Source organism: Mesocricetus auratus, unplaced genomic scaffold, assembly GCF_017639785.1.
Source record: "Mesocricetus auratus isolate SY011 unplaced genomic scaffold, BCM_Maur_2.0 Super-Scaffold_6723, whole genome shotgun sequence".
In the NCBI taxonomy this organism is placed as follows: domain Eukaryota; kingdom Metazoa; phylum Chordata; class Mammalia; order Rodentia; family Cricetidae; genus Mesocricetus; species Mesocricetus auratus.
Genome location: NW_024429183.1, coordinates 11,794,822 through 11,807,017, shown reverse-complemented (window position 1 = coordinate 11,807,017; position 12,196 = coordinate 11,794,822).

Genomic DNA, 12,196 nt, shown 5'->3' with positions numbered 1-12,196 from the left:
GCATTGATTTTGTTTCGAATCTGTGTCTCTCATCTGTCCCTGTCTGTTGTCGGTCTCTCTCTCTCTCTCTCTCTCTCTCTCTCTCTCTCTCTCTCTCTCTCTCTCTCTCTCTCTCTTGTAAACTAGGCAGACTTCTGCTTATTGTAACGATTTTCCCGGAAAGACAACCTCTTCTTTGAAGGCTTCTCTGACTCCACATAGCAGTCTAGACTTTCCTTTCCTTGTTTCTGCATCATCTACTCATTGCTTGTCTTCCCCATGAGACTCTGTCATCGTTAACCAGACTTTATTACGTCACCATCTTCAACAGAACTTGAGTAGCCCATGAGATTCATTCCCAGGAAGATATAAATTCTGACTTAGCTTTTCATTCAAGGGCTGATGAAATCTTAGGAACTCACAGCCATCAGGAGGAAGTTTACACAAGACTCTTGGAACCTTTCGCCTCAAAATTTCTTCTTATGGTCTCTACCAATCCTAAACTATTTTGTAAAGTGTTCTCTAATTACTTCTCTCCTTTGTCCAGGCTGGCCTTGAACTTGTGATCCTTCTGCCTCAGCCTCTTGAGTAACTGGGATTACGGTCCTGTGCAATTGCACTTGGCCTCCTACTCAATCCCAATCAAGGTTACACAGTGCAAGACTTGCCATAAACCAGATTTTAAAGTATCAGTGTGTGTCATAACCTTGGCCTTCCCTTGCTGGGGATATCCCTGCTGACCTGGAAAATTCCTTTATAGTGATAAGCAATGAGCTTGGCTTTATTTGACCAACACATGCTTTGGTGGCATTTTTGAAGGAACCAGCATCTGGCACCTTCATAGCTCATGTTACTTCATTTATTGCCTCCCACTTCGCTCTTTCTGCTTCAGCACAAAATCTGAGGGGCAGGATTTCTTTTCTTTTTCCAGTGTGTGTGTGTGTGTGTGTGTGTGTGTGTGTGTGTGTGTGTGTGTGTGTGTGTGCGCGCGCGCGCGTGTGTATGTGTGTGTGTGTGTGTGTGTGTGATGTATGCATATGGAAGCCTGGGATTTGCTGTCTGAAATCATCCTTGACAGCTTTCCCCCTTTATTCTTTGAGGCAAGGTCTTTGTCTAGCGCAGAGTTTGCCAATATGGCTAGTTCATTAGCCAGTTTGTTCTGGGGGAACGCTGCTTCCACCTTTGAGGCTGGAATTGCAGATAGGCCTTCAGGCTCACCCGGAATTGATGTGGTTTCGGTGGGCTCTGAACCTGGGTCCTCATCCTTGAGCGGCAGGCAGTTTAACGGATGATCATCTCCCCAGCCTGAGGGTAAGATTATTTCTTCATCCTCTGGCTCATCCTGGGCTCTTATGTCTAATACACATCACGAGAAAGAAATATTCACGTATCTTTTGGAAAAATGGGTCTGGTGAAATGGAGAGGAAGCTAATGACTTAATAGCAGAAAAATAAAATACCTGACTTGGCCGCTCAGCATGCTTGGTGCTTTTCTGAGCTTCTTTCGACTTGAATTTTAATGCTGTTCATATTTTGGCCCCGCACCACCCATCTAACTGTTTCTCACACAAGATCCAGTCCAATAGAATCATTTTCATTATTGGTCCATGTTCCTTGGAACCTGCAAGTATTCATGTGTTCTGAGTGCCAGGAATGGCATTTCTCTCTGCCTGGTGATAAGCTTTTCTTGAAAACTGAGGTCAAATTAATTCTAATTTCCCCTGTTTCTTTCATTTCCCCTTTTCTACCCTCCTTTATATCTCCACTCCTTCCTTCCTTCCTTCCTTCCTTCCTTCCTTCCTTCCTTCCTTCCTGCCTTCCTTCCTGCCTGCCTGCCTGCCTGCCTTCCTTCCTTCCTTCGAACACAGAGTCTCATGTATTCCAGCCTGGTCTTGTCAAATTCACTGTATTGTTAAGGATGACATCTACTTCCCACGTTCTGAGGTTTCAGGCTGGTACCACCATGCTCAAGTATTCCTAAATGGTTTTCTCCAAATTACTTGATAACATATTTTTTCAAGATAGTTTCCATATACACAGCCCTGGCTCTCCTGTAGACCAGGCTGATCCTAACTCACAGATATCCACCTCTTTTTTACTCCTGATTGCTGGGATTTAACGTGTGTGCCACTACACCCAGCTCAAACTTACTTTTTATTTGCTGCTTTCTTGAGATAGGGTCTGCAACAACCTAGGCTGGCCTCGAACTCACTATGTAGCCCAGGATGACCCTCGACTGCTGAGCTTCCTGCCCCTACCTCCCAAGTGCTGGAATTACAGGTATGAACTCTATAACTGGCTTCTACAACTTTTTCACACAATTATTTCCTTAAATGTTTACAGTGTTTACAGGGCTAGCACCTCACTCTTCTGGGCATTATTCTCCTAAAACCGATTATTTATTTAGTTACTTTTGATGCTTTGAGTCCAGGTGCAAGATCCTGTGCTTATCTTCTCATTTATACAGCTTATCTATATAGAAATCCACTATACAGCTGAAGAGAAGCCTCACAAATCTTCCAGAAGCCCCGAGTTTGACCACTATCTGTAACTCCAGCTCCAGGGGACCCAGCGTCTTTCCTGTCATCTTCTGGCCTTTACAGGCATCTGTGTGCATATGTGCATTAGCACACACACAAATAAAACAGTAAAAATCTTATAAAATATGAGCCTAATATGGAAATTTACTTTGATAGGTACCGGGGAAGTAGGAATCATTAAGGCAAAGTGACCTCATAATTTTTTTCATTTCACTATTCCTGAATTCCTTTAATGAACGGTCACTTAAAACAACAGTGCTTGGTTAATTCTTTTGGCTAGTTGTTCTCCTTCAGGCTTTCTTCTTATTCACCAGGACATTCGGAGAACCACAGAAAGGCTGGTTTTACATTTTTTACCACATAGTTTTGTTGCATATCTTTAAAAATTACTCTTCTTTATTTTGAGCGCTAGCGCACGCGTGCGCGTGCGTGTGTGTGTGTACACCACAGTGAATGCGTGGAGGTGAGAGGACATCTTGCAGGAGTTGATTCTCCCACAATGTAGTACTGAAGTCAGGGCATCAGCCTTGGTGGCAAGTACCTTTATTCCTTGAGCTATCTGACTGGTCCCGAGAAGAAACCTGTTATAGAGAAATCTAACATATGTTCTTGGTTTTCCTATAATTGCTGACAACTTTTGATTATCAAGAAACAGCAAAGAGTGACAAGAAGATGAAATTAGATTAAGTTTGAGCTACGTTTGGTGGTAGATATCTATAATCCTGGTGCTGAGGAGGTGGAGGCAGGTGCATCAGCCCAGGGTCATTCTTGGCTATATAGATCCCATCTTAAAAAGCAAAAAGCAAAGGCAAAACTAAACAAAAAGTTGACATAAAATATCTAGGAAGGTATAAGAATGAGTATGGACTAGTGTAGACATAGAAGAAGAAACAGAAAAAGATGAGGTTATACATATGATAAGCAAAGGCTGAGCTGTCTTCAAATAATGTGCCCAAGTTTCCACAGCATTTCTGATGAGAAAAGGAGTGAGAGTCTTCAAGCCAGCCACTCTGCTCTACTGGGTGTCTTGCCTGGGCCCTGCATTGTTGAAAATACTTATAGTAAATTGATGTTTCCAGCAAGGCTGTCAGTATAGACCTTTCTTGAGACCATGTTGAATTCTCCAGGTGTAAAGTCTGGCCTCTGGGAGAAGGAGGCAGGCAAAGGTGGGGGGAGGAGCCAGCTGTGTTCATCGTTAGAAACATGTTCACACTAGAAGAGAACAGAAGGAACCTAGACCCTCCAGGGAAGGCAGAATATGGCCAGGAAAAAAGTATACCTCTCTCTGACTCTCTGTCTCTGTCTTTCTCTGTCTCTCCGTCTTTCTCTTTCTCTGTCTGTCTGTCTGTCTCTCTCTCTCTCTTTGTGTGTGTGTGTGTGTGTGCAAGCCAGACAACCTTGGTGTTACTACTCAGGTCTGGTCTATGTTTAAAAATTTTAAATTAAATTTTATTTTTTGAGAATTTTATACACAACTCTAACATGTTTGGATCAAATTCATTGCCACTCCCTTTCCTTATGTCTTCCCACAGTCCCAGTAATTTCCCTTCCCAACTTCACATATATCCTGTATTGAAATTTGAGATTTATTTTTATTTTATGTGTATGAGTGTTTGCCTGAGTATATGTCTGTGCACCTTGCGTGTGCAGTGTCCGAGGAGACCAGAGGAGAGTACCGGATTCCCTGGACTGGAGTTATAGACGACTGTAAGATGCCATTTGAGTCCTGGGGATTGACTTGGGACCTCTTGAAGATCAGCAAGTGCTCTTAACCACTGAGCCACCTCTCCAGACCCTCAGGTACTCTTTTAAAAATCCATCGAATCCTTTTAGTGCTGCCAGGATGTGCATGGGTGTAGGGCCATTCACAGGAGCAATGACAGCTGCTGTTCTTTCTCGTCAGATTGTACGAATTTGTAGCCCTTGTCTTCCCTCCCCTTTTCCCTCCACCCCTCCCTCCTCCTTTCCTTCCTGCCTCCCTCCCCCTTCTTTCCTCCCTCCTTCCCTATCTCTTCTTTCTTTTTTTCTGGCCTAGAACTTGCTAACTATGCAAGTTCTCAGGTCCTTGGGCTTGAAAGGTAAGCACTTTACTGACTGAATTGTCTCCCTAACTCCATTGTTACACTAAGAAAAGATTTATTTTAAATTATGTCATGTGTGTGAATTTGTGTGTGTTTATGTATACATGAGTGCAGGTTCCTGAAGAGACCCAAAGCATCAGATTCCACTGGATTTTGAGTTACAGGTTGTTACAAGGTGGGTCCTGGGAACCTGAACTCCTGGATCCTCTGTAAGAACATTATGTGCTCTCAACTTGTGAGCCATCGCTCCAGTCCTCCATAAAGACATTTTAAAAGAAGAGATCAACTATGAGGTCAGTAAATAGATCTAAGTAAGATTCTTGGATTGGGGAAGCTAGACTTGGCACCACCTGGCAGTTGATGGTGTTTTGACGCATATTTGGTCAGACATAGCATGGTTGGTTCTGAGCAGGTCAAAGATCTCTCAGGCCATCAGGAGAGCTGAAGGTAATAGGCAGGTAACTGGGAACATCTGAATATCATTGCTATTCAGAACACCGGTCTATCTCTCTGTTTTTCCCCCCTTCACACTACTAGAACAGCTTACATTATTTTGTCTTTCTTCTTATTTGGAAGGTAGAGAAATTAATTAACTGTGAAATGACTAAAGGCAGAAATAAAGATCAAATATCAAGGAAAAAGCATGCCAATTCCTGAATATTCATAGCAAAAAAATGCTCTGGGAGTTATTTTGATGACAAGAGGGCATGCAGTCAGGAGATAAGAATTTGGATCAGTCTTTACAGAGACTCAATCCACCCCCACCAACACCAACATGCAAATAGAGCATCCAGCAAAAAGCAACAGATCGTGAAGATCAATACACAGTCATCGAAGCAGAAGTTATTAGAGGAAAATAGCGCAAATTGGAAAATTCAAAAGAAAACCTGTATTGCATTTTCTCCATCATCACATGTAAACCTGTTGATGCACAGTTTGCAGCTTTCATTAGGACAGCGTCTCTCCCGCACACAGGCAAGCGGCACAAGAATACGGGCACATTAACCATGCTCTGAGTAGTGTTCATTTATTTTTCCTCATATCTCATTTGCCACAGGGAATTCACTTTGATTTAAAAACGCAGATTTCATCTTAATTTTAACAAATAATTTAATTTTAAACAACTACTTACTAGAGCCCGCTAGGTTACAGGTTTTTACGGCCATAGAAAATAGCCATGTAAAGTTAAATTATCAAACCTTGCTTCTGGCATTTTCCTTGTAGGATTTTTTCTTCTATTTAAAAGAAGCAATCTTTTCTCTCTCTCTCTCTCTCTCTCTCTCTCTCTCTCTCTCTCTCTCTCTCTCTCTCTCTCGCTCTCATTTTATTTTTCCGAGACAAGGTCTTATTATGTTGCCTTAATATCCTAGAATTTTCTATTTAGACCAGGCTGGCCTGGAACTCACAGGGATCTTAAGTGCTGGGATTAAAGATGTGTGCCACTACATCAGCTCTCTCTTTCTCTCTCTCTCTCTTCTTCCTTCCTTCCTTTCTAATTTCATGTGTATTGGTGTTTTGGCTATACGCCTGTGTGAGAGTGTCAGATCTCCTGGAACTAGAGTTACAGACAGTTGTGAGCTGCCATGTGGTTGCTGGGAATTGCACCCAGGTCCTCTGGAAGAGCAGTCAGTGCTCTTAACTGCTGACCATCTCTCAACCTCTCTTTCTTGGATTCCTAATTGAATGTATTTTATCTACAGCTGATCAGAACACAGTGATGCTGTAAGTAGACAGTCACCTCACTACTGAGACACTAAATGGAAGGGTTAGTTCTTAATCACCACAAGCTGTTTTAACTCATGTTGGTCATGTCTGAGTTTTTAAAGATTAAAATAATTGTTATATTTTATCCATATGTATTTGCCTGCATGTACATATGTGCATTACATGCATGTAGTGTCCCTGGAGGCCAGAAGACAGCACTAGTTTGTGAACTGCTGTGTGGATGCTGGGAACAGAACCTGGGACCTCTGGAAGTCAAGTGCTTTTACTGTTGAGCCATCTCTCCAGTCCTTGTCTGCTAACATGTGTATCATAGTCATAGACAGGCAGAGTCTAGCTCAAAGCAAGGGGTGCTTCTTGGTTGTCAGAAGGCAATACAGGCTTTCTTATTGTCATTTTAATTATTACTATAATTATGTTTGTGTGTATGCACATGTTTGGTATGAGGGTGCACGTGTGCCCGTGATTATGGAAGCTAAATGTCGATGCCAGGTTTCCCCGGTCATTCTCAACCTTATATGTAATGTGATTTCTTCCCACCAGCCTGGTCCCTGAGCTGCTTCAGTCCTAAATGAACACACAGGATTATGCTCATTAATTATGAAGCTGTTGGCCATTTGCTATGGTTTCTTAATGGCTAGCTCTGACTTAATTATTAACCCATAATTACTAACATATATTTTTATAAGGACTTATCTTTCCGAGGACGCCATCCTGACATGTCCTCTCCTCCCTGGATCACATGACTCTCTACTCTTGACTACACTTCCCAGAATCTCCTCGACTCCTAGTCCCACCTGTCTTGCCTCCCTATGGGCCAACAGTGCTTTATTTATCTACCAATAAGACAACATATACACAGAAGGACTTTCCCCATCACGTATGTATGTATGTATGTGTGTATGTGTGTATGTATTTTTGAGATGGTGTCTCTCACTGAACCTGGAGTTTACCAACTTGGTTATGCTGCCTGGCCTGTAAGCCCCAGTGATTCTGTCTGCCACCTTCCCAGCACTCGGCTTATAGATGTGTGATGTTAAACCTAGCTTTGTTTTCTTGGTTCTGGGAACTGAACTCAGGTCTCCATGCTTGCATGGTAGGCACTTCACTGACTGAGCCATTTCTCTAACGCTAAGCTCTCTCTTAAATAGAATAATGCTCCAGTGTTTTGGAATGTACTCAAGGATTATGGAGGAGTGTTTGGTCAATTTTAGAACAGATCCAACCATTTGGCATGATGACCTAAAAAATGACATTTCTGGACTAGCAAGACAGCTTAGTTAGTGGCTTAAAGAACTTTCCACTAGGCCTGAAAACCCGAGTCTTATCTACAACGCTTATATAGTAGAAAAAAAGAACTGACTCCCACAAGTTGCCCTCAGATGTTCATATGACCATGAAATTTTGAAAGTCCCCTTCCAGTGCTGGCATCCTATGACTATGGCATTTTTAGTAGTGGTGCTTGTGGCAGTGAGAGGCTGCGGAAGCAAGGCATGGAGTGTAGCACATACAGACCCTACAACCCCTGATACCACTCTCACCCACTGCTGATGACACCCACTGCTCCTGCGCTGATTAAGGTCCCGCTAAACTCCTGGCATCTTCTAGCGCCAAATGTTAGTGGCTCATAAGCATTATGCAGCAATAGAAAGTAGGGGAGTGAAGCTCTCTACTTTATATCTTTTGGTACCTCTTACTCCTAAATTGTCATCAAGTGCTACTTGGATAGGGCTTTTATTCACTTACCATCTTTATTAGAATGAAATGTGGAGTCATTCATCACTCGGTCAGGGTCAACACATTTAAGAATTCTGTTCCTCCTTGCCACACGAGGCTGCTGACTGACAGCAATATAGACAGGCAAGAGAGGATTTGAAAGGAAGGTAAAGGCTCCACCTCCAAGTATGCTGCTTACAATCAGAAACGTGGGTAGAGTTGATTAATTAACCCTAGTTCTGTCACCTATAAAATAAGGACATCATGATGTGGTATATAGTATTTTCATAGTAGACATATAGGCATAGGAAGTAAATACTGTGTCTCAGAGTTTGTTCTAGGGATTTAAAAAATTACTTTGAAAAATTTTATTAGTCTGTGTGTCTGTGATGACAGTGACGTGTGGAGGTCAGAGGACAGCTTCGTGGCATCAGTGCCCCCCCCACACATGGTTTCTAGGGACTGAACTCAGATAATCAGGCTTCTGTGGCGCCATCTTGCTGGACCTCCACTTAATGTTTTGAGATGAGGCCTCTCATTGGAGAAAATGCAAAGTGCTCTATTTGGCTAGACAAGATATTGGTGAGTCCCTGGCATCTTTCTCTGTCTGCTTCCCTGGTACTGGGATTGTAGGTAAAGCACTTGCTATGTAATAACATGTACCCTCACTGTAAGCATTGCAACTTGGATGGCAAGGTATTCTGGCACTCAGGAGCCAAGGAATACCACAGGTCACAGTAAGCATAGCAGTTTACAGTCCTGCTCCAGAAAGGCTTCCTCAGTGTATCAGCTCTGCTCCCGCAGGAGAGAGCTTCCCCAGCAAAGTTGTTACAGTTTGACTCCAGTCCACTGCATTGTAACAACTTCTCTTCACTAGGGAAGGTTTCCCAGGCAAAAGTGTTACAAACCTGCTCACTGGCTCTGCTCTGCTCTGGCTCCGATGAAAAGTTGTTACTTCTCTCCTGCTCTGTATTCAGGTGAACGAAGGTCTCACCCAAACTTCATTGAAGCGATTTATTGAGAGGGAAGAACCCAGGAGAGTGGCTGTTCTCTGCCAGGGTGGCAAAGGCCACTGGGCAGCCACAAGCTGAACAGGCACAGGGTTTATATAAGGCTTCTTACGGGTAAAATTTTTCCAGGGTGGGGATTGGTCACATTTCAGTCTTGAGCTCAGATTGGCTAGATCTCGCTCTCAGAGAATGGATGGTTTTCTCCGCAAGGTCAGGGACAGATTAAGCTCTGGTTTCACAGTCAAAGTGTATTTCTTTCTTTTACTGGTTCTGATTCCAGGGACAGAGTGTGTTTCTTTGGCACTGGTTTCAGGGTCAGGGAATATTTCTTTGGTTCTGGTTGCAGCACCAAAGTGTGTTTCTTTGACTCTGCTCAGGTTGTGTTTCTTTGACTGGTCCTTTTCCCTACACTCACTACCCCATGCCACACTACCCCAGTCCTCAATACCCCCTCCTCACCCCATCCTCACCACCCATCCTCTCACCACCCTACCCTCACCACCCTAGTACACCCCATTACCTTCTTTACTTTACCTCACAGCCTGAGGAGATCAAAGCCATGACATCTGCATTCCCTTCAGATCTTGAAGACACATGCTCTTACCACTCTTCCTTTAATTACAGACTCTCTAATTGAGCAGTCATGCCAGATACCCATTTCCTCCCCATCTCTAGCACTCTGCTGTCTCTTAGAAGAATTCCTTCCCTTTAAACTAGTAAACAACTCATTCTAGCCAAATTTGTGGAGTTTCAAAAAGCAAAATCAATCAACTTTCCAGTCAAATTGATTTCATTTCTTATGAACACTGTCTTCAAATTCTCCCTTGAATCCTCTATGAAGCCAACATGCCAGACTTTTATCCATATTATTGTCCTTGTCAATATCTTCGTTGACTCCAGAGTGCTAAATCCATTGTGTGTGGGGGGGGGGGGAGAGGGGAAGGAGGAGGAGAAGGAGAAGGAAAAGGAGAGAGAGATGCTTTTTTGGTCCTATTGTTATCCATTGTGTCATCCGTACTTTTTTTTTTTTCCCAGATAGGGTTTCACTGTGTAACAGCCATGACTGTCCTGGAACTTGTTTTGTAGACCAAGCTGGCCTTGAACTCACAGATATGCACCTGTCTTGGTGTGTGCCATTATTGCCTGGCTTCATCTGTGTTTTTTAAATTCTTTTCTTTGAGTCACGCTCCTTGAGTTAGCAGAAGGCTAATTGGTTTTCTACCTACCCTACACCTCCTCAGCCTCTTTTGTTGCCCCTCTTTTTCTAGGATTTTAATTATGGAAGTTCCATTTATTTATTTATTTGTTTGCTTATTTTTTGAGACACGGTCTCATGTAGTTCAGGCTAGTCTTAAACTTGTAGCAGAGGATGACCTTGAACTTCTGATCTCCCTGTCTTCGCCTGTTGAGTCCAAAGATTGCAGGTATGTGCCACCACACCTGGTTTACCCAGGGCTGGGATCAGGCCTTTGTGTGCACTGGGCAAGCGCTGTACCAACCGAGCTGCATCCCCAGCCCCCGTTTACTCGGTTACATTCTTCTTTTGGCTCCGTAGCCTCTTCCATAATGACCTCCTTCCGCACCAGGGCTTTAAATATTCTGTCAATCCCCCCAAATCATAGCTGCCATTTGAACTAGATGCTAATCTCTGGATCCCTACATTGAATTATTCTTCCAAAATAATTCATTTGTGGATGGAGGCATCAACATTTCATGCTAAGGGCAACACTTCCATCATGTAGATTGCTGGCTCCAAGAACACCCTGGACCGACTTGGACCATCACTGCTCATGTCAGCAGCTTCAAAAGTCTGTTTCCTTTTCCTCACACCAGGTCTCCTCAGCTCTAACAGAAGCTTCCCCAGCCCTACTTTGGGACTTCCTTCCAGGGTCAGTTTTCCCAACAGTCATCAGTACGTTTTTTACAATTGGATAAGCTGAGACTTTCTCCCCCCAGCTTATCCATTCCTGGTTTATTTCTTGTTTAATGATTCTTTCTCCCGTGTGTCTCTCCTCTAGCATTTTAGTGTAAACAATAAGGAAAAAATCAGGCTGTATCTTCAACACTCTGCTCAAAAACAATCTTCTTAGCTAGGGCTTGAGAGATGGTTCAGCAGTTGAGAGTGCTTGCTGTTCTCCCAGAAGATCTGGGTTCAATTCCTAGCACCATGTTGAATTATTCCAGCTTCAGAAGGTCTGATGACCTCTTCTGGCCTCAGTGGGTACCTGCACACACATGGCATATGCTCACATAAACACATGACATAAGTAAAAAGGAATCTTAATGAATTATTTAACTAAATAATCATATTTGTTGTTTACAAATTCTGCTTTCTACACAATGGCAGGTCACAGTTTTGTGAGGTGCCCATTTCTATTATCATTTCTGAGCAGCAGACATGATGTTCATAGATCTGTAATACTCTGTTTACGGCAGTACACACTGTCCATGCCTCTGTAATATTCTGTTTATGGCAATACACACTGTTCATGCCTCTGTAATATTCTGTTTATGGCAATACAGTGCACAGTCTTGATGAAGACCTAGGTGTTCGTCATTAGGCTCCTGCCTTGCCCCCTTTGAGACAGGGTCTCACATAGGCTTGAACTTCTGATCCTATTGTTCCGCCTCTTGAGTGTTGGGATTGTGGCCTTGCACCACCGTGCCAGGTTATGCAGTACAGGGGACCAAACCCAGGTCCTTTGTGAATGCTAGGCAAGCACTCTGCCAACTGAGCTCATCCGCAGCTGCTGGGTTTCTCATTGCTTCCCACCAGCAGGGTCTTAAACGTCCGTGTTTCTATCAGGAGTCTGTCTGAAGCACTTTATGTACCATGTGCCTTGAATTCTTCCAGCCTTGGTCCATCACTAAATTCCAGTCACTAGCACATTTTTACTTGTTTGTTACAGCAACATCACACTTTTTTGTTTGTTTGTTTGTTTTATGAGACAGGGTTTCTCTGTATTGTTTTGGAGGCTGTTGGACCAGCCCGGCCTTGAACTCACAGAGATCCACCTGCCTCTGCCTCCCGAGTGCTGGGATTAAGGGCCTGCATCACCACGGCCTGGCAACATCACACTTCTTGGTCCAAATTCTGCCTATGTTTTCTGTGGCTACTATCATAAATTAACACAAACTTTATGGCTTAA